This window comes from Pteronotus mesoamericanus, unplaced genomic scaffold, assembly GCF_021234165.1.
Source record: "Pteronotus mesoamericanus isolate MK-2021 breed Mesoamerican mustached bat unplaced genomic scaffold, CSHL_Meso_final contig_50, whole genome shotgun sequence".
Lineage (NCBI taxonomy): Eukaryota > Metazoa > Chordata > Mammalia > Chiroptera > Mormoopidae > Pteronotus > Pteronotus mesoamericanus.
Window position 1 is genome coordinate 6,259,935 of NW_026555186.1, and position 24,453 is coordinate 6,284,387.

Here is a 24,453-nt window from a genome sequence, read left to right on the forward strand (position 1 = left end):
TACCATATGTGTTCATGATTTGACAATGTCTGTTCACATCCCTCACTTCTACTCATTGGTACTGTGCTTTAGACAACAGAGCTGGTAGGAAACATACAACAAATCAAACGCATAAATACGCAACAGGCTACTAATACCCATTTAGTTAATGAAGCAAGTTAATGAAGTTTCTATCATCAATTTAATCCCCAAATGAGCCAGCTGCTTACATAGACACCATTTCATAGACTAGCTCCTTTACCTGATGGTATTACTCTAAACACTGATATCCAGCAAGATGGTAATATGCTTTACAGAAGAAAAGGGATTGGGGGAGGCTTCTATGAGCAAGTGAACTTGGGATAAATGAGGTTCTAGAAATGTAAAACAGGCACCTTCCCCACAGGGCCTTTATGTTAATGTGATTCTTCCTCCAAAGGGGACTGAAGCATGCAGCTTTCCCTTCCCCCGTTTTTTGTTTTTTTCGTTGTTGGTTTTTTTGTTTGTTTTTGTTTTCCTTTGTTTTGTTGTTCTGTTTTGTTTTTTGCCAGTGTGATAGTTACTTTTATGTGTCCACTGGGAGGGTGTTTGGGGATGAGGTTAACATTTACCCTTTGAGTAAAACAGATTGTCCTCCACAATGTTGGTGGGTCTCATCCAAGCAGTTAAAGACCCCAACAGAACAAGAAGAAATCTTTCAGCTGAATCTGTCAGACTTCAACTGCACCAATGTCTCTCCTTAGTCTCCAGCCTGCCTGCCTTCTAACCAAGAGATCCCTGACCAACACAGATTTTGGTGCCAAAAGAGGGTGATAAGCTAGCCACCTTGGTGGCAGAGTAATTACATTGGACTGCTCCCATCATAGAAGGGACAGCATTGTGTTTCTCCTGAACAGACACTCAGGGTATGGATTTTCCTCCCCTGTCCGCAGTGCTTCTGCCAAAACTACTATCCACGAGCTTAGAGAATGCCTTGTCCACCAGCATGACATGCACACAGGACTGCTTTTGGTCAAGGAGCTCACTTCATGGCAAATGAAATACAGAAACAGGCCTATGTTCATGGACTTACTGGTCTTCCCGTATTCCTCGCCATCCTGAAGCAGCTGGCTTAATGCCCTTTTGAAGACTCAGTTACAGCACTGCCTAGGCAGCAATACCGTGTAGGGCTAGCACGAGGTTTTCCAGAAGGTTGTGTATGTTCTGTGTTAGTGTTCAGCACGCGCTGTTTGTCTGATGGCCAGGATTCCCAGGTCCAGGAATCAAGGAGAGGAAATGGCAGTGGCACCGCTGACTATTACCCGTGCTGATCCACTAGCAAAATGTTTGCTTCCTACCCTCGTGACCTTATACTCTAGGTCCGATGGCCTAGCAATCTTAGTTCCAAAGGGAGAAATGTTTCCACCAGGAGCTGCAACAATGACTTCACTGAACTGGAAATTAAGACTGCCGCCCAGCCCCTTCAGGCCCCTCATGCCTCTGAACGGACAGGCAGAGAAGGGAGTTACTATGCTGGCTGGGGTGGTTGATCCTCACTACCGAGGAGAAGTTGGATTGCTGCTCCACAATGGCACTAAGAAAGAGTATGTCCAGAACATAGGAGTTCCCTTAGGGTGTCTATTATTAGTACCATGCCCTGTGATTAAGGTCAATATAAAATTACAACAGTCCAATCGAGGCAGAACTATTAATGGCCCATATCCTTCAGGATGAGATTAACGTTTAAGTTCATAATTGAATAGAGCAGATTTGTCTCCATGATGCGGGGGGGCCTCATCTAGCCATCTGAAGTCTGGAATAGAACAAAAAGACTGGCCTTCCCCAAGCAAGAGGGATTTTCCAGCGTGCCCTCAGACTGCATTTGCACCATCAGCTCTCCTGAGTCTCCAGCCTGCTGGTCCACGCTGCAGATTTTGGATGTGTCAGCTTCCACAATCACATGAGCCAATTCTTTATAATAAATCTATTGCTATTTATACACACCTACTATCAGTTCTGTTTCTCAGGAGAACCCTGACTAACACAGCCAGGAAAATCCTTTTTTTATGAAATAGTTATTAACATTTTGTGAGACATTAGAGTTCCAAGAAGAATAATTGATCAGGGAAAATGCCACCATAAACCATAGCCTTCTAGAAGAACTGCTGTTTCACAAATGCAGAATATTGGTTAGAAAGGGATCTGAAAAATAAAAAAGTGAAGAAACCTAGAGCAGTTATCACCCTTGGTTGGCAAACATTCATGTTAATGGGTCCATGCACAGGGTAAATTTTATATAACCAAATAGCTGTTTATTCACATACCTCTAAAACAGAAATTGTAACACAAATATAAATATGATCTCAGGAATCTTTAAAAGATTATTTTCCATTTGACACACCTATATTTCATTACACACACGTCACAGTTTTTCTTTGAGCATTAATTTGCAGGAGTGGCAATAGCACCGTCTATGATGCAATGAATGCTGACAGACATTCTATTTCATTTCCAGATAGTTGGCGTTCCCGTGTGCGCTCCCATCCCTAATGTGCTGATAAACAACTTGCAAAGGAATTTGAAGATGTTCTTCTGACCCGAACAACCAATTATCTCATCAGCACAGCAAAACATGCACCAGTTGGACAACAATACTAAGATAAATGTGAATTCTTTGCTGAAATGCATGATAAAAACATAAAGGGCTTTAGGTGTTTCCATGATGCAATCACCGTTAACTTTATTACAATCTTATGCAAAAAAAAAAAAAAAAGGAGTGCTTTTTTTGATATACTTGGAGGAAATTTTCCTTACCTCTTGAAATGAATTGTTTCAGCTACTGATATCTTAGGAGGCTAAAGGGATCATGTATGCCTAAAATATTATTTAAAGAAAGAAGAAAAATTTAAACATTGACTTATCAACTATTTTTAACAAAAATACATCAGCTCTAGAAAAGTTTATTTTGCCAGAACAAGCCCTTGTGGAGATTCTTTTCCTAATTGTATAACTGATACTCTCATAGACCATGTGACCTTTCTCACTTTACATGTAAACCTGGAAAATTATCTCCTACAAAACAATTTCAAATATCTTAAATAAAAGGAACTAAAATACTACAGAGTACTATTTTTAAGGAATAAAGTGTTGATTATACTGAAAAATTCTAACCACTAAATAATCTTGCCTTTTAGCTTAATCCTACTAAGTTAAGAACATTGGTAATAATTTGCATACAACAAATAGTTTCCTAAGTACAATAGATGAATTATTTTATATATGCATGTTAAGCATATTACATAATTAATGATTCAGAAGTAAACTTGAGAACTTTTAGACAGCTATAAAGTATTATTTTAAATTATGGTAGCATTTTAGCCAGACTAGAATGGTTCACAAAGCATAAATCTGCATAAACCTTCAGATGACTCCCAAAGTTGGCAGTTCCAATGGATTAAACAGACCTGTGAGTAGGTAAGCCTGCAACCTTCAAAGATGAGCTTTGCACTCTAGAAGAGGGCAGTTGAGATGCAATACTCCATGAGTAACTTTGTGAGAGCCACCCTAAAACTAGTGATTTGTACGTAAGTGAAAGAAAAAGACAAATGAGGAAATGTGGCCTTAAGAAGCATTATCCTCACAAAGTTCTTTCCGGTGAGGTAGAAAGCAGGGTCACACTTTCTCTAGGTCATTAAGCATCGTATGATGCTCTTCAAATAATGGGATGCCCTTGCCTCTCCAGTTCCAGCCAGTGATAACTCAGCATTTCTAAAAGAACACTGCAATATTAAGATACCAAATCCTTTCTTTTCTCAGTAAGTCTGGATTTTATTAATATGGCAGAAAGGTACTAAAATAGTCACTGTGTATCATCATATGTGCATTTTACAATGGTGAAAATGGTCCTTCAATAGGAATTTTTATATTTTTCAAGTATTTTGAGTCTCCAGAAAATGAAAATAACTACATAATGAGAAATGTATTATTTCAATTAGAAGTCTTTTATAGGAAAGTAATAGGTTTAGAAAAATCCTTGAGGCAAATAACTTTATTCTAATAAAACACACAGACACACACACACACACACACACACACACCCCTCAAAAATGACCTGAACAATGACTTTTCTTGTTGAACAGCTTTTTCCTAAGAAATTTTCCAAAGCTTGATGAAAGGTTACTCACCTGTCCATTTCCATTAGCATCTGGTTAAAATAATGCAAGAAAAATTAGATTCAGGAGAACCTTGTCCTAACACCTCATGCCCTGAAACACTTCTGTGGTCAACTGTTACCCAGAAGGCCATCACCTTACAAAGAACCTCTTCCCCAACACTGGGGGCTGACTCATGGCTCAAAGGGAAAAGGGGGTGCATGAAACACACAGACAGAATGACCACTAGAGTGATGTCTTTCATCGAAAATAAGCCCCCCCTTTTTTTGGCAGTTCCTGAAAATGAAGGTGATAATGCAGAGGAAAAGAGAAAGATAAATTATTTTTACAAACTAGTTTATGAGAGATGAGCAACTTGTCACCTGTTTTTTTATAAAGGCTCTACATAGAAATAACAACACCTAAAAATATATTAGGCTTACTACTCAAATCAAATATGTATAACCTTTTTGTATAAAGATATGTTTCCACACATTATTTTATTTACTTCACATCTGTTGGTTGGCGAGGGGGGGGGGTGTCATCTTTGTCTCTGCTCTACAGCTGAAGAGGCAGATACTGAGAAAAGAAAATAATATGCTCAAAATCAAGTTCAATCAAGCTCAGGCTGAGGTAGAGACCCACACCCCCGAGTTTCAGAGCCCATTCTAACATCTACCAGAGCTATTTAGATTTCTGGGTTTTGGATTTCTTTGGTTTCGTTTGTTGTTGTTTGGTTAATTCAGAATTTTTATTTTGACTTCTTGATAATTGTTTAAAAATCTGGAGATCATCTCTCAATCCTTAAAACCCTACTATCAACACTCAGAAATCCATCTGCCACAAGACAGGGATTTGAATGTAATTTAGTCACTGAATATACAAAGGATTTAGAAATGATATCTGTTCACACTTTTTAAATATGCAGAAAAACACATTACTTTCCAAAGAATACCTAAAACTCAACAGAAACATAAAACACGCTATAGAATACCCAACCCACTCTGTCAGGTAAGAAGGATTTTGGTAGGGCACCCTAAAATGCCGCACACTTGCCCTGCCACACATCGCCACATCATTGGCTTAGAACAGTTTCCTATGGCGCCTATTCTCCTATGGCGCCTATTCTGAAAGCTGGTAGTCAGCCTGGCTCTGAGAGATGAGACATAGACTGGGCAGTGGCTACTCTGTGCCTCAGGAACAACGGCCGAGAAGAGAACAGTTAGGGTGACATGATCTTGCCCAGCTGGGCCCTAAATCCAGGTCACTGATCCCACCTGCCACTCCTGGTTCTCACACTTGAAGTCAACTCACCCTTCAAACAGTAAAGCATCAGTGCTGATGGAACAACCTATACTGGCTGCATCCTGAACACAGGACACAAATATGTTTATATAGCTACAATAGCATAATCAGTCAACATATACCTCCCTCCTCTGCCCATCAAAGCGAAGGAAAGCCCTTTTACACCCTTCAATTAGTTCAAAGGAAGAACACACCAAGGAAGAAATGACTGTTGTAAAGAAAGATCCCTTTTGCAGATTTAATTTATGTGACACAATGGATACCTAATCACTGATCCTTTCAATAGTTTAGTAACCAAAAAGCCACTTCCTTATTCTATGTGTACTCTATGTAGAAACTACAATGCAAAGATAAAGAAGGTGGAGCCCCTGCTTTCAAGGAGTCTACAGGCTAGAAAGGAAACCAGCCACGTGCAGGTCTGACCACATTCCACACTAGAAACGTGGAGACACGAAAAGCTGTGGGAAAAGTCCAGACAGGATGCTAAGAGTGGTCAGGGGGAGGTCAGAGTAAGGGCGGTCACTCCAGAAAGCAGAGCAGACTGAGGGTTAACTGGGTAGATGAGAGTGGCCAGGGGTCAGGAACAAACCGGGGCTGAGCAGGGGGAAGGTCGGGAAGTTAGAATGGGATCTAACCTGGGAAAGATTCAGTGGGGAAGGAAAAAACTAATATTCCTCCTACCCCTCTAAATTTGTCTAGCTCGACTAATCAAATTAACATCAGACAGATGAACAGAGGAAAATACGCAAATTTAGTATGACGTACACACAAGGGTTCCATAAGAATATGGAGCTCAAGACAAACCGGGCAGCTAAGGTTTGTGTGCCATCTTGAGCTAAGGAGAAGGAGGGCAGAGGTGGGCGGTTTGGGTTTCAAGAGACAGGAAGGCAATTTACATGGAGACAGAAAAGCAAATATTTGGTAAATAAATGTTTACTGGGCCATCTTTCCCAATTGGCCACAGGGAAGTCTTTGTTCCAAGGGGCCTGGCTGGGTTCCTCCCTATCACACACTAGTTCATATTAAACTATAGTTATCTGTGAGGACATCTCCCTTCTTAGAACAGGTCCTCTATCTACATTCTTTTAGGCAGTTAGGAGGAATTTCAAAGTTTCTTTCTGAGCCTTTCGGTTCTTAAAAATAACTAGCTTAAAGTAGTCAATGTCCCTAAAGGCATGCTCTGGGATGACAAACTCGGCTTCCCCTCAACTCATACACCAGACTCACTCGGGGTTGACTTTATTCCCTACAATGTACAAGGAATAATGCTTTACACTCAGGGGGAAGGAGGAGAGCATGACCCTACCTTAGATGGATGGCCCCAGGGACAGCCCCTCGCTCCTTTGCACTGCGCCGACTGAAGCTGGGCCGGGGGCAGGGAGGAGAGTATGGAGGTGAGTGGGAGGCGGTGGTCGGGGGCCAACCAGAAGTAGCGGAGGCCTGGAAAGGGGCGCGGTGGGACTGAAAATGCCCCACAATGATCTCTTAGAATAAACATGCTCCCATGTTATTTTGTGAAAACACAGAAAAGACAGCAATAACATCCTGACCACTACAGAGAGACAGCAAATGCGGGCCCACCAAACCGGGGCTTTTCTTTAGAAAAGGAGCTGGAGGCTAAGTGTGACTGTCTGAGGAAGTCCAGCGCCCCACCCTCCGGCTTCTGTCCCTTCCCTCAGCACCGTGCTGAAGGCAAGGTCCAAAACAGCTTGGTGCTTGCGGCTCATCTCCCCTACAGATGCCGCTCAGGTGTTCGCCGTACCTTACTAAAATAAATGCTAACCCAGCCAAGCCATCAGCCTTATTATGTCAGCATCCACTTATTCATTTGGCAAGTGTTGATTTAGTACCTATCAGCCTCACCTCGTGCTGACAGCTATGCTCACGGTGGTAAGAAAAAGCAGTCCCTTCCCACATGGAGCTCACAGATCAATGGGAGAGACAGACCTCAAACAGTGATGACACAGATAAACATAGAATTGAAAACTACAGAACATCACAAGCAAGCACACAAGACTCTGTAACAACATACATCAGAGGGTCCAGATGTGGCCTAGGGGCCCAGGGACAGTCTTTCCTGTGATTTGTTTTACCTCATCTAAAGGTTTCCACTAAGACTGAGCAAAAGAGCTCTGGGGTGGGACCTGCTAGGTCAGGAATAATTTCTAGGAGGAAGCAAACTATTCAAGGCAATGAAAATAATAGGTGCAAAGACCCTAAGGCCAGAAGGAACACGCTGTGTTTGTGGTCTAGAAAGAAGGTCAAGGAGGTTTGAGGAGGAAAGTTTGCCTAGAATAAGACCAGACAGGCTTATGGGTCATGGTGAGCATATGGCTGTGTATTCTCAGAGCAGGGGGGCGTGGGGGGGGTGGCTGCTTTTCTCCTTTAAAGTCTTGAATGGACGGAGATCTTGTGGTGACAGTCAAGTATGCAAAAAATTTTTACTTTATAGCAATGTAATTTTTAAAGGCAACATAGTATAACAAGGTGGAAGGCTCTATTAAAATAGTTGGGGCTTTTGTCTACAAATTTGCATAAAGTGAATATGTGAGCTGTAACAAAATACAGGACAAAAGCAAGTTTACAGTTGTGAGTATGCAAAACACAGAGTTCATTCTTGTATTATCATTTATTAATCATCGCATTATTGTCCATACTAACTAGTGTAAACCTACTTTTGCTCCTCCCTGTTCGTGTTACATGTCTATTAACAGGCCAGGACAAAACCAGTAGTTACTTTCACTGGACCAGTGGATACTCATCAATAGCCCACTGATTAGAATCCATTTCCGATACTGAGAGGTGTTTCCAGATGAAAGGGATTTTTGCCAGTCATAATAAATATCAGGGCTGGATTGTCACATTTAGAAAGGTGAATCTGTATTGTGGCTGAGAGTATTGTCATTGGCTTCTTAGTGACAGAAGAGAGCAACAACTACAAAATAGCAGATTGTCCTTCCTCTGTGAAAGAAGACAAGAGTGTATGTGTTGGCCACAGAGCAGGAGTGGGGAGCAGTGATTGGACGCCCTTAACCTAATGACTGGAAGTGACTGAATTCATCACAGGGAAGAGGTTGGCTCTGAGGTCTCCACAGGAGCAAATATTAGGGGAATCGCCCACCTGGCCTGTCTTGCAGCCAGAAGCCACTCCCTTCCTGAAGCCTAAAGGACCGCTAGAGGGAATCCAAAACAAAATAAGCCTGGAAGACCAGGAAAAACAAATTTGCAAAAGAGGTGTGGTGAGTTAGGAGTCTTATTATATAACCCTTATATCTTTAAGGATTGAAGGACCTTAAAATCAGCGTGTATCCCATACAGTACTGCTGGGAGTGTCAATTGGCCCAGACCTCTGGAACGCCACTGTGGCAATGTGTATCAACAGCCTTAAAAATGTCCATACAGTCTGAACACATAATTCCATTCCTGGAAATTTGTCTTAATGAAATAATCAGAAGTATACAATGCTCACAGTCTCATTATTTACAGAGACAAGAAGGTGAAAATGGTTTATATATCCAGTTATAGAAAAATAATAAAAATAAATTATAATATATGCCATAGATGAGCTATTTCGTAGCCACTAAAAGCCATCTTTAAATGATGACAAAGGAAAATATAATACATTAAGTTTTAAAATAATTTTATAAAATTGTATACAGTACAATTTTAAACACACATCATGATAGGACAAAATGATGATTGTGGTTATTTCTGAATAGTTACTTGCTTCTTCTATGCTTCATTTTCTAAATTTTCTACAATGGACATGAAAACTTTTTTAAAATAAGAGAAAATACAGAAAAATAAGAGAAAGTACAAGAAAATAATTAACTGCTCTTTTTCTTAAGATATTTAATGAAGAAGTAGAATGTTCTAGATGGCATTTGAGTCCACTTTGTTCCTAGGCCCAGACCCTCTCTTTCTGAGTATATATCCATCTAGTCTGGGTTTTTATTTTTATATAGTATGCTTTCATTAACTTCATATATTGTTGCTCTTTTTGCACTTGAACATTTATATAAATTTCATTATACTACCCTTCCTTTTTTGCTAACATAAGATTTTGAAAATTATTCAGGTTGCTATGTATTGAACCAATTTATTTATTTGAACTGCAATAGAATAGTCATCAAATGTACCATAATTAATCCATTCATTCCCTTATTGATATATACTTAAGTTGCTTCCAATTTTTACCTATTACCTATGATGCAATGTGGAGTCTTCATAATCAGAAAAATGTCACTACGTATAATAAGAGCTGGAGAAAAAAATGAAGATACTACTAATTCTAGTGCTTCTTCCACTAGAAGCACTTGTGTTTTCCAGACCCATTGCCCTGGGACACTCCAGAGGCCACCTGCCTCAGGGTTCTTTCTAATACTATGAAAATGATACAAAGGCCCAGAGGTCCTTGGCCAGCCACCGTCTGTCCTGCCTTACACCTTTGCACCACGACCTTCAACTGCTTGGACACCTACAGCTACAGCAATTTTCCTGAGATGCCTCTTCCCAGAAGTATCAAACAACTGAACCATGTGCCAGGAACACAACCACCTTATCAACTTGTTTATCTTCATAAAAAACCTTTTCAGCTTGTTTAATCCTCACCACGACATTCTTGTCCCATTGTTATTCTTACTTTCCAGTTAGGAGACTGAGGCACAGAAAGGTGAAGTAACTTGCCCAACATCACACAGCTAGTGAGAGCTGGAACTGGACTCAAACTCACGCAATGCCATTCCAAAGTCCTCACTCTTATCCTCTGTGCTCCGTGGCCTCCCATAATTTTCCAGTGGCCCGCTCCTTATCTCACTTTCTTTTTTACAGCCTCACGTCTCCCCTGCTTCCAGGGAGAGGGGAAAGGCTGCTCTGCTTCCCTGAGTCTGGACTCTGACTCCTCTCCCTCGTTGTCAACCACACTGGCTCCTGCACTCACACTGCTTTGGCCTCCTAAGCACCAATACCCCCCACGCCACCGCCAAATAAATCACTGTATTTATAAATCTAGTCTTGTCATCATTTGTATATTTCTGGAGCCACACAAATCCTGCCAACACTTTGGGAGACACCCCATGCCATCTGTTGGTGGGGTAAAGTAAATCTGTACTAGTTCAGCTTGTTGTTCAAGTCAAGTTGGTAAATTGTGTTGCTCAAATATTTTGTTACAGGTACTGATTTTTTTCCACGTGAGAATGTCCAAACCTGTAGAGAATTTTCATACAGAATTATTTAAGCCAAAGAAAGGATACACCTAGAAGCAAGATCTGAACAGGCTGAGGTAAATGCTTTGGAGAATTATAGCTTGCAGTTTCTTTTATAAATATGAAATCAAGGAAGAAATTGGGGAATGGGATTACAGGAGAGTTAAGATTATATGCTCTCTTGGGGGTTCTGAAAGGGGGCATTTCAAAGAAACAGTGGACAGGACTTGCTTAAGGCAAAGACAAACCTTTTACTAAAGAAGTTGTAGGCCTAGGACGTGACTACCCACTATGACCTGCCCAGTTAGGAATTTATGATCAGATCACCATTAGAAGTCACTTTTCACAGAACCTCCTTTTTTTTTTTTTTTTTTTTCAGTCCACTGCTTATTTGATCAAGAACTGAGAGATGTGTGTTGTTACCATCTATAGCTATAATGTGAATTCTTATTTCTCTTTTTAGTTCTGCTAGTATTTGCTTCATACGGTTTAAAACCATGTTATTAGGTGTCTACAATTTAGGAGTGCCATGTGTTTCTGTTGAATAGCTTATTTTATCAGTAAGAGATGTTCCTCTTACTTTAGAGTCCGCCTGGTTTTATCCTAATATCGCCACAACAGCCGTCTGTCAGTGAGAGTTTGTGGGGTATATTATTTTCAATTTCTTTACATTCAGCCTGTGTCTTTTTATTTAAAGTGTGTCTTTTCCAAACAATGTACAGGTTACTTCTTATCCAGCATGACAATCTTTGCCTTTTAATCGCAGTGATTGGTGTATGCATTAGTTTCCCAGGACAGCCGTAACAAATGACCACAGACTGGATGACTTAAAACAGAAATGAATTCTGTCAAAGGTCTGGGTGCTAGACATACAAAATCGAGGTGTCAGCAGGACCGCACTTTCTTGGAAGGCCCTAGGGAAGAATTCTTTCTTGCCTCTTCCAGCCTCTGAGGGTTGTGGCAGGTCTTGGCATTTCTTGGCTTGTAGCAGGATAACGCCAACCCCTGTCTTTGTTGGCCTCTGCCTCACGCGGCCTTCTTCCCTGACGTCTGTGCAGTCTCTGCATCCACATCTTTTTGCTACCGACAGCATTCATTGCATTAAAGGCCCACCTAATGTAGCGTGACCTTAGTGTTTTCTTTCCAGTTTATTGAGATAGCATTGATATACAGCACTGTATAAGTTTAATGTATGTCAAATGAGTTGACTTAGCTTATATTGTGAAATGATTGCCATGGGAAGTTTAGCTGACATTCATTTCATAGAAATACAAACGTAAAGAGAATTTTTTTTTTCCTTGTGATGAGGACTTTTCGGATTTCCTCTCGTAGACCTCATGTTAACTTGATTACATCTACAAAGACTCTATTCCCAAATGAGATCACACTCACAGGTTCCAGAAGTTAGGATTTGAACATAACTTTTGGGAGGGACACAATTCAGCCCACGTAGTCCATCTACGTTTAACATAATTATTGATATTGTTGGAGAGGAGAGGGGGAGCAACATATGCCAACAACATAGGTCAGAGCATGTAGGGAGAGCCTTCTAACTGGGTACTGACCATGGTTAGTATAGATTCCATAGTTCTGTGGTGGAATTAAGTTGTCCACTAGAATGAATCAAATCAAAATAAATGTGTTGTTATCATTCCAGACTGTTCAGAACGTTATTGCCTCTCCAGTACTTTGTGACGTAGCTTTTGTACATTTTTTCTTACACTAGAAGTTTCTCAGATATGTCCTATTGCTACTATGCTTCACAGCCTTTATTTGTCTTTTTGGCTCTCTCAAGTCTCTCTCGCTCCTACCACACCCCCATCATCACTCCAGGGTTCTTCACAGAAAGGACTGATCAACTCAAACCCCATTCCTCTGGCCAAACACCTACAAAGTTATTTTATAAATGCTAATGGTCTATAAAATCACAAGTTGATGGTCAGTGTGGCTTTGTTAGAAGAAGAAAAAAAGAGAGTAAATACAATCTCCTGAGTCAGCAAACAGCAGTGCTGTCTGAAATACCACATACAAAATAAAAGTCACACTCTTCAGTCTAGTTTTCAAAACTCCCACAATCTAGGCCCATCTTGTCTCCCAACCTAACTCTACACTGTTCATCACTAGGAGCCCTACTTTCCTACATTTCGAAGTGCCCTGATTTTCATTAGTAGAATCTCGAATGTTTTAGGATCTCTTCCAGACCCAGTCCTGAGGGTTCAGTGAAAATGTCACATGCTCCACGAAGCTGCCCTCCATGCTGCAGCCAAGAGGATGCTCTCCCTTCTTGCCTCCTCTGTGTCTCTCTCCAGCACTTCATCAATTTCTACCTTTTATTAGAGTCACACACATCCATATCTGTGTCCTGTGTAGACGTAAGCACCCTGAGAACAGAGATTCCATCTTGCTTGTCATCACACTGACACATCTCCAGTGCTTTCCTAGGAGGCCGACGCTGAGAGTATTTACTTGGCGCTTTCATTGGAGATCCACTGTACTCCAAACCTACAAATGCTTTAATCCCACCCTCACCCACAAATCAATAAAGATATAATATAAATTTAGGGGTCAGATCTCTCACAGTGAAAAAAATATTCCTGGACCATTCTCTCCTTTGTCATCCAGAAGTCCTTGTCTCCTTATAATTGTTGAAATACTGACAAATGGAAAGTACCATCAGATTTGATTCTTGACCATTGCTAATTTCCACATTACCTGGTTCAGGAAAAAAGCAATTATATAACAGATGTAATAAATCCATTATGCGGCAGCATAGTCCCAATCGTTCTGATCATGTACAATCTTTCTGATGTTGCCCTAATATTTGTTACCTCATAAAGGTGGCTTTTTAACTTTTCAGCTACTCAGCAATGAGGGGTAGTTTTACTATCAGGGTGGTGAATTCTACTTAAAAGTGTGTCGGCAGTTTATTGGGTACAGTGATCCATGACTTACCAAGGGGACAGTAAAAATGAAGTCCATCACTCGCCAAGCCCTTTTTGGGGTCATGGTACATGTGTAATTGCGTCTTATATTTTGTGGTCTACTGCTTTACACAAGATGTTCTCTTTGAAGTTGTGCATGCGAGATCAATTCTGTTAAGTAAGGCTGAGTGTTGTGAAATATGGGTGAGGAAAAGGTTGCAATTACCTATATTTACCCTGTCAGTCATTCTAATCACCAGCAATGGTAGGAACACAATGAGAAAGAGATCCCACGTGACTCTAGGCTTCTGAATGAGAGAAACTATAAGAATTCCTCATCTCACCGGACATGTCTATGAGGAAACTGGCCTCACCTCTTACATAATGTATTTTTTATGACATCGTGGAAGTTTCTTTTGATGTGTTTATTTTGATTTAGACTTTTGTTTTGAGGTAGAATAACAGGAAAATATGACCTCCCCATTTTTTTTTTAATTGGAGTAACACTGGTTAATAAAATTATATAAATTTCAGGTATACAGCATTATAATTTGATATTTGTATACGCTACTCTGTGCTCACCACCAAAAATCGTGTTCATCCATTACCATACATTTGAACCCCTTTACCCATTTCACACTCCCCCCATTCTCCTTCCCCTCTGGTAACCACCATTTTGTTGTCCATACCTATGAGTTTGTTTTTGATTGGTTTCATTTGTTCATTTGTTACTTTTTTTGTTTTATATTCCACATAAGAGTTATATCATATGGTGTTTGTCCTTTTCTGTCTGACCTATTACACTTAGTGTAATACCATCAAGACCCTTCCCATTCTTTTATCTTCACTCTATGCACTTGCTCACCAGTACTCTGGGTATATCCATTATTTAAGACTTGCTCTCACTACCTTATTTCCTCATCCAAACATCCCTGAACTTCCTGGGTGTGCCTTACTCCCCTCCCTCTACTTAGTCTTAAGTCACCCTCCTACCTGGAATTCTAGCTGCCTTGCTCTCAGTCTTTAGAAATGTATGCTCTCCAAGCACCTCATTTAAATGAAACTCTTTAAAAGACAAAGACTGCTTCCATTTTGTTCAAATCAAAGGGGTGTTCCCTCCATGCACTTATAGGAGCCTTAGGAAGGCCTGCTCAGTATCAGCTGGGCCTGGTGGGAAAGAGGATATTTCCGAGAAGTAACTCTTATTGCAATCTCAAAATCATCCACTAAGGGTGCCTGCCTATCTGCCCTCATATAAGGGCTCTGCTATTGATTGCTTCTTAATTGTCCCTGGCATACTTATTCCCAGGCATTGGCATCACACGGAAGTCTTTTATTTTTAAAAGGGATTCCAACTCAAAGTGGTCAGTCTATTTTGCCAAGTAAGAATGTTAAAAAAAAAATCTACCAATTATTATTGTCGTTATTTAGCAAATAACAAAAAAGAATTAGCACGGTGTCATCATGAAGATGGTACTTAATTAAATAAATTTATTATATGTTCATATTTTCCTCATACCACAGACTGGTAAGTCTTTGGTCCTGAGCTGATGCTGGCCCATGGACTAGCACTTGGGAACCATTGCTCTCGAGAGCATGTCTGGCCTGCTCAGGGGACAAATTTTTCTCTACCCTTCTAGGTTCTTCTGGTTGATCTAATAATCAAATTGACATGAGGCAGATCAGCAGGAGAAAAACAAATTAAAGTTTAGTAATATGCATACCTCCTATATACACAAGCGAGACCCTGGCAAACTGACTAACTTGCCAAATGACCAAAGCCAACGCTTTAAATACCACCTTCAGTTTAAGATGATGGTAGAGAGTCAGTTATGGGAGGTGATGGGAAAAGCACAGTAAACAAGGGTTATGCAGATTTAAGTCCTACCTTCTCCATTGAAAAGAATTTCTAGAGATCAAGATAACACCCTCACAGAAGATTTCCCTCACAAACATAGATATCCTTTTACAAAGGATAACTTAACTTCTACTTGGTTTTTAGAGCTTCTCCATGTCTGCTGTTTCTTAAAAGTAGCCAGCCTAAAATAATCAATATCCCCAAAGAAGCATGTTTTGGAATGGCAAACTCTGCTCCCTTTCAGATCAAAACTATGATTAGCCACCTACACTTGGCAGGTAATGGTAAAGGTAAAGTTCAGTGTGCATGCATTTACTCATTGAGTCATTCCAAAGTGATTAAGATAAACTTGGGCTGAAGAGCCAAACACACCTTCATCCAAGGCCCAGTTCTACCACCTGACAAATGGGTGACCTTAGGCACATCACTTAACCTTTCTAAGTTTCTGTTACTAGGTTTACAAAATGGAGAAACAACAAAAATTCACTGAGTTGTTACAAGGACTACCAAAAAGTCTTCATTTTGTTGAGGTAAAAACATGAAACCTGCATAGAGTTTTTATAAGTTCCTTTGAGCCTAACTGACAACAATACTGAGGAACAAGATCTAAAATGCTACACTTTGTAGCTTCTCACACGGCATTTTGAACTAAGGAGGGAACCTAAGGAAGATTATGTCAAGGTGGGAGAAAGCAAGGCAGGGACGACAAAAGCAGATCTTAGAGTTTTGATGCCACAAACCAGGGAATGCCCGAAGTCATCAGAAACTGGAGGAGTAAAGGAAGGATCCTCCCCTAGAACCTTTGGAGGGATCGTAGCTCTGCCCACAGCTTGATTTTGGGCATCAGGCCTGTAGAACTGGGAGAATGTCCATTCCTATTGTTTGAAGCCACCCCGTTTTTAGTAATTTGTTATGGCAGCCTAGAAAGCTAATTCTCACTGAATGTTAATAGTGTCATTTTGTAACTATCCTCTCAAAACAGTATCGGCACCTACAGCCTGTAAAACTTAACCTATTCTAGATCCATACAATTTTAGATGGAGGAATTTAGATTTCAAAGCCAATGTTTAAAGTAGTACTAATTTTAGAAATATAGTACCAGCAGAAAATAATATGTGTAAAGTAGGGCCATGGATTAGCTACTTTTTTCCTCAAAAAATGAAAATGCCTTTTATGTGCAAAATATTTTGCAGTCAACAGATAACATTCTTTAGGGATGAGGGCTGCTTATGCTATTCCTACAGTTTCCTAATTAGCTTTTCTTTAATGTGCATTAAGCATAAAAGAGGGAAAGAAAAAGAACAAACACAAAGAGCTTAAATTTCATCCACAGATCTGTTTTGTAGCCTGTAAACTCAGGAAAACCCGCAAATTCCCCCACTGCATTTTTGATATAAACACTTTCTATTTTGATTCTCTCCCCCTCTCTCCCCTCCCTCTCCTCCACCTCTCTCTCTCTCTCTCTCTCTCTCTCTCTCTCACACACACACACACACACACACACACACACACACGCACATGAACATTTTAAAGCAGTCAGGAGCTCAAACTGAAAAAAAATGGTAAGGACAGGTTTTCTTAAATGCTGTATATTATTCTTCTGTCCTCATTTTGAATCATTCTCTCAGAAGATTTTGCAATAATCTGTCACCTTCCAATGGAGCTGAGATAGGCTTCTTCCCTGGCGCATTGTCACTATGTACTGGGGAGGTGAGGTAAAAAGTCCAGGACCCACAGCTGAAAATAGGAAGGGAAATGGATGTCTCCAAGGTAGCCGAGCCCAGGAGCTGTGAGGCCCTGGGCTGAGCAGGGTGGCACCCCTGGCTCCATCGCTGCCTGCTGTGAGTACTGGCAAAGTTACTGGGCCTCTTTAAGTCTTGACTTCCTCATTTGCAAAGCATGGATAATTATAGTACACATAAGGTTTTGAGATGAATGAAACACATATTGCTAACCTTTGTGGCCAATTCGGTTCTTCATCTTAACTTATTCATGCACTTGACGTAACTAGTCACTTTCTTGATTCCTCTCATTTCTTAGAACTGCTTGAGCACCTGTCCATTTCCTACATGTGAATATCGAAGTATCCTGCATGTCTTATCTTCTCACTGCCTTGATGGCTTCATCCAGGCCTATGACTTCACACAACACCTTTTTGTTTATGTCACTCGAATCTAATCTCCAACCTCTCTTCTGAGCTCCAGACTGCTTGACCCCTCAGCTCTCTCCCTACCATTTCTACCTGCTGCATGATAAGCATTACAAAGCTGGCCTGTCCACACCAACTCTTGATTTTCTTCTCCAGATCAGCTCCTCCTCCGGTGCTGTCCATGTTGGTAAATGGAATTGCAAGTTTGGATTCAAGTCCAAACATGCTTTCCCTCTCGTCCTCAATGCACATCCAAATCCATCTGCAAACACTGCCATCATAACTTCAGAGTATTTCCAGGATGCACTTACTCTCCAATCATTATCTCCCTCTTAGACAAATGCAGTAGCCTCCTAACTGGCCTCCCAGCCTTCTCTCCACTAAGCAATCAGAACAATTCCTTTAAAACCTATGTCAAACCATATCCCTGCACAATGATATCCAATAGCTTCCTCTTTCCACTAGCCCCCCGGCCGTCCCATGCACCTCATCCTCAAACACTTCTTCTCTTGCTCCCTCTTTCAACATGCCAGGTCCTTCCCAGGCTCAAGGCACTGCTGTTCCCTCTGCCTCAAAAGTGGATACCTACTCAACAAAATGACCTTCCCCAGTCCCACTCTGTTCTTCTTTATCCGTGCTCAGATTTGTATTTCTTCTTAGGACTCATTTACTTTGCATTATATATGTATTTGTTTGTTATCTGTCTCTGTATTAGAAAGTAAGTTCAATGAGAGCAAGGACATCATTCCTTTCATTGCTGTATACTTGTCACCTAGAATGCTACTTGACCCATTAATAATTGTTGAACAAGTGAATGAATAAAGACTGGATGAATGAATGAGGAGGTACTAGCAGGGGTGTCCAACCTTTTGGCATCTCTAGGCCACACTGGAGGAAGAGTTGTTTTGGGCCACACATTAAATTCACAAACACTAACAAAAACTGACAAGCAAAAAAAAAGGTTTTAAGTAAATTTATGATTTTGTATTGGGCTGCATTCATAGCCACCCTGGACCTTATACAGCCCACAGACCATGGGTTAGACACCCCGGCACATTAAAGCACTGAGCATAGTAGGACACATGATATGTAATTGGTAAGTACTACCTGCTGCTGTGCTTGTTATTTTTACTGTTAATTATTGTTTGTCTAGGTGCTTTATGCACCCTGCCTTTCCTCCTGGCCCTTCAACATTGAGACCGCCTATGGCACACCCAAACCTCTCCACTGGAACCTAAGAACAGTAGGAAGAAAGAAATGGAGATCACTGAGGCAAGAGGAATGTCATTGGCTAACCCTCTTCTGCTGTCTCAGGGTTTGCTTCTGCCAAATACACATGCAGGGAGGGTGGTTGGACTAAATTGTCTTCTAGTACAGCCAGAAAATGCCCTGGATGGTTTTTTCCAGTTCCAATAATGTGTCCTTTCCTTTTTATATACCAGCCAAAATTTAATTTTTTTTTTGATTTTTTAATGACTGAAACAAAAAAGATTTAAAAACCACAGCTTCTGGAAAAAACATTCGTCCTTGCTGGTCTTGCACCTCTCTTCAAACTTGACCTTGGCCTCCCGTCACACCTTGTGTTTCAGAGCAGGGTCTCTGAAGACATCCTTGTTGACAACAGATTTGCCCAGGAGATACCCACAGAGTACCTGTGAGCATGAAGTGATTGTAGTTATGCTCCCACAAAAGACTTGATCTTTGACCTCTTGGCAGTTTCTTTCTTGCCCATAGTAGATGTCACTTTGCAGGGATGGTGGTCAATTCCAGCCACTGGAGCATGGCTGTAGGGACGATCTGATGGGCCACCATCAATGCTCTGCACCATGACCCTTTGCATCTGGAAGGGCATCCATTGAGGACAAGCACCGCCTTCCCAGGTTTCCTGCACTTGCCCATTTCAACAGCAACCACTGGGGCCCAGAGCAGAGAGGAAGAACCACACTCCCATCAACCTATCACCCCGGCCCTAAATATTTCTGCCTCCAAATTACACCTTCCAGACTGCCTTTCAAAGTAGCCAAAAAGAGTATATAGGGTTCAGAAAACACAGTCACTTTTACCTTTAATGACTATTATTAATTTACATTGGAAGCTGCTACCCAATGATCTATCTCAAACTTAATTTGTTATTGATCTACACATTTTTTGAGCTTTGGGCCACGTGTTCTGCATGCACGTGTGAAGGAGAGGTGAGCATATGTGTAATATATCATTATAAACATGCCTCAAAAACACTAAGCAGAGTCCCTAAGCTCTTGGAAAGTGCTGGGGCAAGGATAAGATGCTTTTCTTTACTGCTGGGATGGGGCCTCCTGTAAGCAGCAGCTCTGCCCTGGTAGGCAGCCAAGTCAACCCAAGATAAGGCCTGTCATGGATACCTGTTCTGTGCAGACATCCTGGCGACTGGAGCTGATGGAGTTAGTTAGCGTCAGGCTCAGGTCAAATGCCACCCGGGATCAGCACAGGGGAGAATTGGAAAATTACTAACTCAAAAGCTAAGAGGACTCAGCCTTGGTCCAGAACTACCTGAGCCCCTATCCACCCTAAGGGCAAAACATTCTTTTGGAGAAAACCTGGCAGCATTCTTAGACAGAAGGAGACAAAATCACTGACTCAGGAAAACCAGACCCTCTCTGGAGGGGCTAAGCCTTTTAAGACATGACTGGAACATTTCTTGGGTTAGGCAGTTCACCAAAAAACAAACTCAGAGGTTCACCTCCAACCAAAACAAGTCTCTCTGTGAGCAGCTCCAGCCACTGCCTCCGCCCTAGGTCAGGCCGCTCAGCTTCTCATGAAGGTTCAGTCTCTACCTTGGCCGTGGGGGCCACACCCTGGTGTGGCCCAATTCCTGCCCTGCCACAGACCCCAGGCTTGCCTGGAAGGCTGTCCTACCTCAGTCCAACTTGGGGCTACCTTCCTAAGCAAGCCCTCATTCAGTCCACCTCTGGCAGCGGCTCCAGCTCAAACTCAGCATGGATGTGTTCAAACCAGAAGAAGCATAAGAGACAAAACTGGGAGAGAAAACTGGCTTTGGAATCAGAGAGACCAAAAGTTCTATGTCCATCATTTTTAACTATACAGACAAGCGGGCCTGCCTGGGACCTACCATGGGTGCTTTTCTGCATTTCTGTTTCCTGGCAACAGGTAATGGGTCCAAGGACTCAAACCCTACCAGGCCAGCCACCTGTCAACCAAGCTGAAAGGAATCAGGAGGCCTCGGGTTTAGAATTTACAAATCAGAAACACAACTAGACAATACTCAGAGTGTTCCAAAGGAGAAGAAAAATTGAGGGTTTTTATAGTTAAAAGCACATTCTTAAGAAGAATCAGTCCTGTGTTCTTAGCTTCTGGGTGGGTCCCGGGTTCTAATTCCTCCCTGAAGGAAACTGCTATTGGCTTTGTTCTGTGGGACATACGGTATCTTCATAATAAATCCCTCCTTTCAGCTTAGGCTAGTTTAAACTGACTTCTGTTACATTCAAAAAAGGAGTTGAACTAATATATCTTCTCATAAATTAGTTGTGAGAAATGTATGGTTTGTGTATGTGGTTTGTGCTTTGATGTGTATCCAAGGAACAGTTCCTTAATCTAAGTTCACAAAGATTTTCCCCCTATGTTTCTTTTCTGGAAGTATTGCCATTGCATTAAATCTATAATATATTTTTAGTTAACTTATATACATAGCATGAAATATGGCTCAAGCATTATTAATTTGCATATAGATGTCCAATTGTCCCAGCACCTTTTTTTTAAAATACCATTCTTTATTTAATTCCTTGGCATTTTTGTGAAAACTCAATTGGCGTATGTGTGAGTCTATTTCTGACTCTTCATGCTATTCCACTGATTTGTATGTCTATTTCACCAGCACCACGCTTTGGGGATCAAGTCTGGAGATCAGGAGTCTGAGTTCTCCAGATTTGCTCTCCTTTCCAGAATTGTTTTCGCTATCCTCAGTCCCATGCTTTTCTTTTTCCAAAGGATTTTGATTGAGATTATGTGTAATCTGTAGACCAGTTTGGGGAGGATTAATATCTTAATTATGGTGATGTTTCTGATGCATTAACATCTACACATCTCCATTTATTTAGGCCTTCTTTAAACTCTTATTGTTTGTAGTTTTCAACATACAAACTTGTGTACTTTTTGTGAGATCTATTCCTAAGTATTTCATGGATTTTAATACTATTGTAAGTAATAGGGGTTTTATTTTATTTCAATTTCCAAGTTTTCATTGCTAGTATGTATAAATACAATTGATTATATTGACTTTGCATCTATCCTGTGACCTTGCTAAGCTCACATACTAGTTCATAATTTTTTTATAGAACCTTTGGGATTTTCTGTGTAAATTATCTTGTCATCTGTGAAAAACAAATTATTTTTTTCCAATGGTGTATATGTTTTATTTCTTTTACTTGCCTGGTTGCATTGGCTAGGACCTCCAGTAAGGTGTGAAATAGGAGTGGTGAGAGAACGTATCTTTTATTCCCCAGGGGGCCGCTTTGAGTGGTATCGGGAACTGTAGCCCTGCACAAGCTGGGGCCTGGGAGAGGACCCATAAGTCTTGGCCAGAACACTGGTAATGCGGTTGAGAGGCAGGACCCAATAATAACTCTGAGGGCCCCGGGGGGGAAATCAGGCCAGGAAGTAAATTACCCTCCCTGAAGCGTGCTTTGTTTCTCCCTCAAGCTCTGTTAATCTTATACCAGATAACCGGCTCAAGGCTGGGAAAGAAATTTACAAAATTCCTGGACCCTGACCCAAATCCTACCTGGCGCCATAATGTTTGCTCAACTTGGACCCAAGCACTTTGGTGTGTTTCTGCCATTGTTTCCTTTAGACATCACCTATTCTCTGTAAGCTTAAGCTACTGATACAATGAGGTTACCTATACATACCTGCTACTTATCCCCCGCTTGTAACCGTCTCAATGAAAGCCATTGAGCACAGGGGTTTGGGGCATTCTCCTTTAGAGAGACTCGCCTTCCCCTTTCCTTGACAAGCAAATGGTGTCTGGAACAATTCATTCTTCCATCTGCGGCAAACCAGGGGAATTCACAGGCTGAAGGCCCCCATATCCAGCCTTAGTGGGATTATGTTTGTTTTATCCCTTACTATATACCTAGCACATTGCACCATGCCTGGCACACCATAGGCACCCAAAAGAGATTGCTGAATGAATTAAAACAATGTTAACTGATCTATATGGAGGTTAAAGTGACACTGGTTTAATTACACACACCTTGCTTAATCATCTATTGAGTCACAAGTAAAATCATGCAATAAGTAGCAGGATACCATCTTGAAATCAGGAACATTTTCAAATTAAAAAAAAATGCTCTGGTGGCGATATAGGAATTTAGGAATATGCTATATGTTAATGTGAAGATGAAAATGTACTACATATTTGTCTGATAAATTAATACCTAATCTAGTCTAATGCTGAAAAGAAAAAAATATTCTATTAAGTGTAGTAACAATTAAAAGAGCCATTCTTTGTTTAGTTCTTCTCTGAGATATAAAGTCTGAGAAGCTAGGAGTCTGATTTCTATGTGTTATCAAAATGTTAAGGATGTTGAGTCAGTATCAATTGTATAATGGAAAGGATAATACACTGTCAATTTGGATATTAAACATTAAAAATGTATGGAAAACTCAATTCAAAACATATTATTTAGGTTCTATTATTGTTCTAAAAGTAGGAAGTGAGAAGTAGGGAAATGAAAAGAGATGCAATAGGATTTTAAATAGTTCACAACCTCGGGAAGTTTAACATTTTGTAGTAGATATCAGACTTACAAGCTAGAAATAGAGACTAGTGGAGCTCTCATTCTGATTGCCAAAATATAAAATGGAAAAGAAATTATCAAGGTGAGCTGGAATTGCACAGGAAATATTTAAGAACAACATGATATTTTAAAAGAGCTTTAAAAAGTAAGTAGACCAAAAATATAAATAAAAATAAAATATAAAGCATGTAGACCTTGGATAGGTAGCAAGACTAAAAATTTAAGCTTTTCAAATATTTTTAATTACAGGCATTTTGTGTTATTTTGGTCATTGAAATAAAACAAGTAAAAGCAGAAGTTGAAGAGAGAAAAAAGGGGGAACAAAAAGGAGCTGCATTTTCATCTTACATCCCCCGTTTTGATTCATCAAGAATCGCCACCTTAGGTTTGCAGGGCCCAGATTGATTGCACACACCCTTACATTTTGTGTTTCATCACAATGAGCCAAATGCAAGTCAGCAAATTATCAAATGCTCACCAAAGTACGTTTCTTCCAGAATTCTGAAAGTCATGTGATGGTGCTGGTGCTGGTGGTGTTTTTGAGTGGCACAAGCAGAATCCATCCCAAAACTTTTGGTTTTTAGGCCACTTCTCAGATGTAGGAGTGAATTAATAATTGTCAATACACAATGCCATCTGGTTACATAATTGACCAGGCAACAGGCTCCCCAAATGTTTTATTTTCTTAGCAATTACAAAAAAATCAAAATTTATAAAAGGGGTTAAGGCATACAAATACCTCTGCTCTGATGAAAGCTGCCTCAAAATCCTTTTCCCAGATTAAAAGAGGAATAAACAAGAAAAAAAACAAGCATGGCATTTATGTCAGCTGTCCATAACTGTTTTCTTTTCATTTAACTGTATGTTTTCAACATGTAAAATGTGAGTGTTTCCAAAGCCAGAATCAGATAACAAGGTACATTCAGAGAAGTTCTTCTTCCATCTCTGTTCCATTGTGTTCTCTTTCTTCACCCACTGATAAGCATTTAAATAATTTTTGGATTATACGTTCAGTGTGTCTATCCACAAATATAAGCAAATACACACATGCACACACAACCATATTCATATTTCTTTCCCTATTTACCCCCAAACTAGCATATAATTTTACA

The 24,453-nt window shown here is 40.6% G+C and overlaps 1 pseudogene; it reads right to left on the bottom strand.

Moving 5' to 3' along the window:
- Positions 1-18,749: 18,749 nt before the first annotated feature.
- LOC129074716 (60S ribosomal protein L27-like) lies at positions 18,750-19,445 on the bottom strand (annotated as a pseudogene).
- Between the last annotated feature and the right edge of the window lie 5,008 nt (positions 19,446-24,453).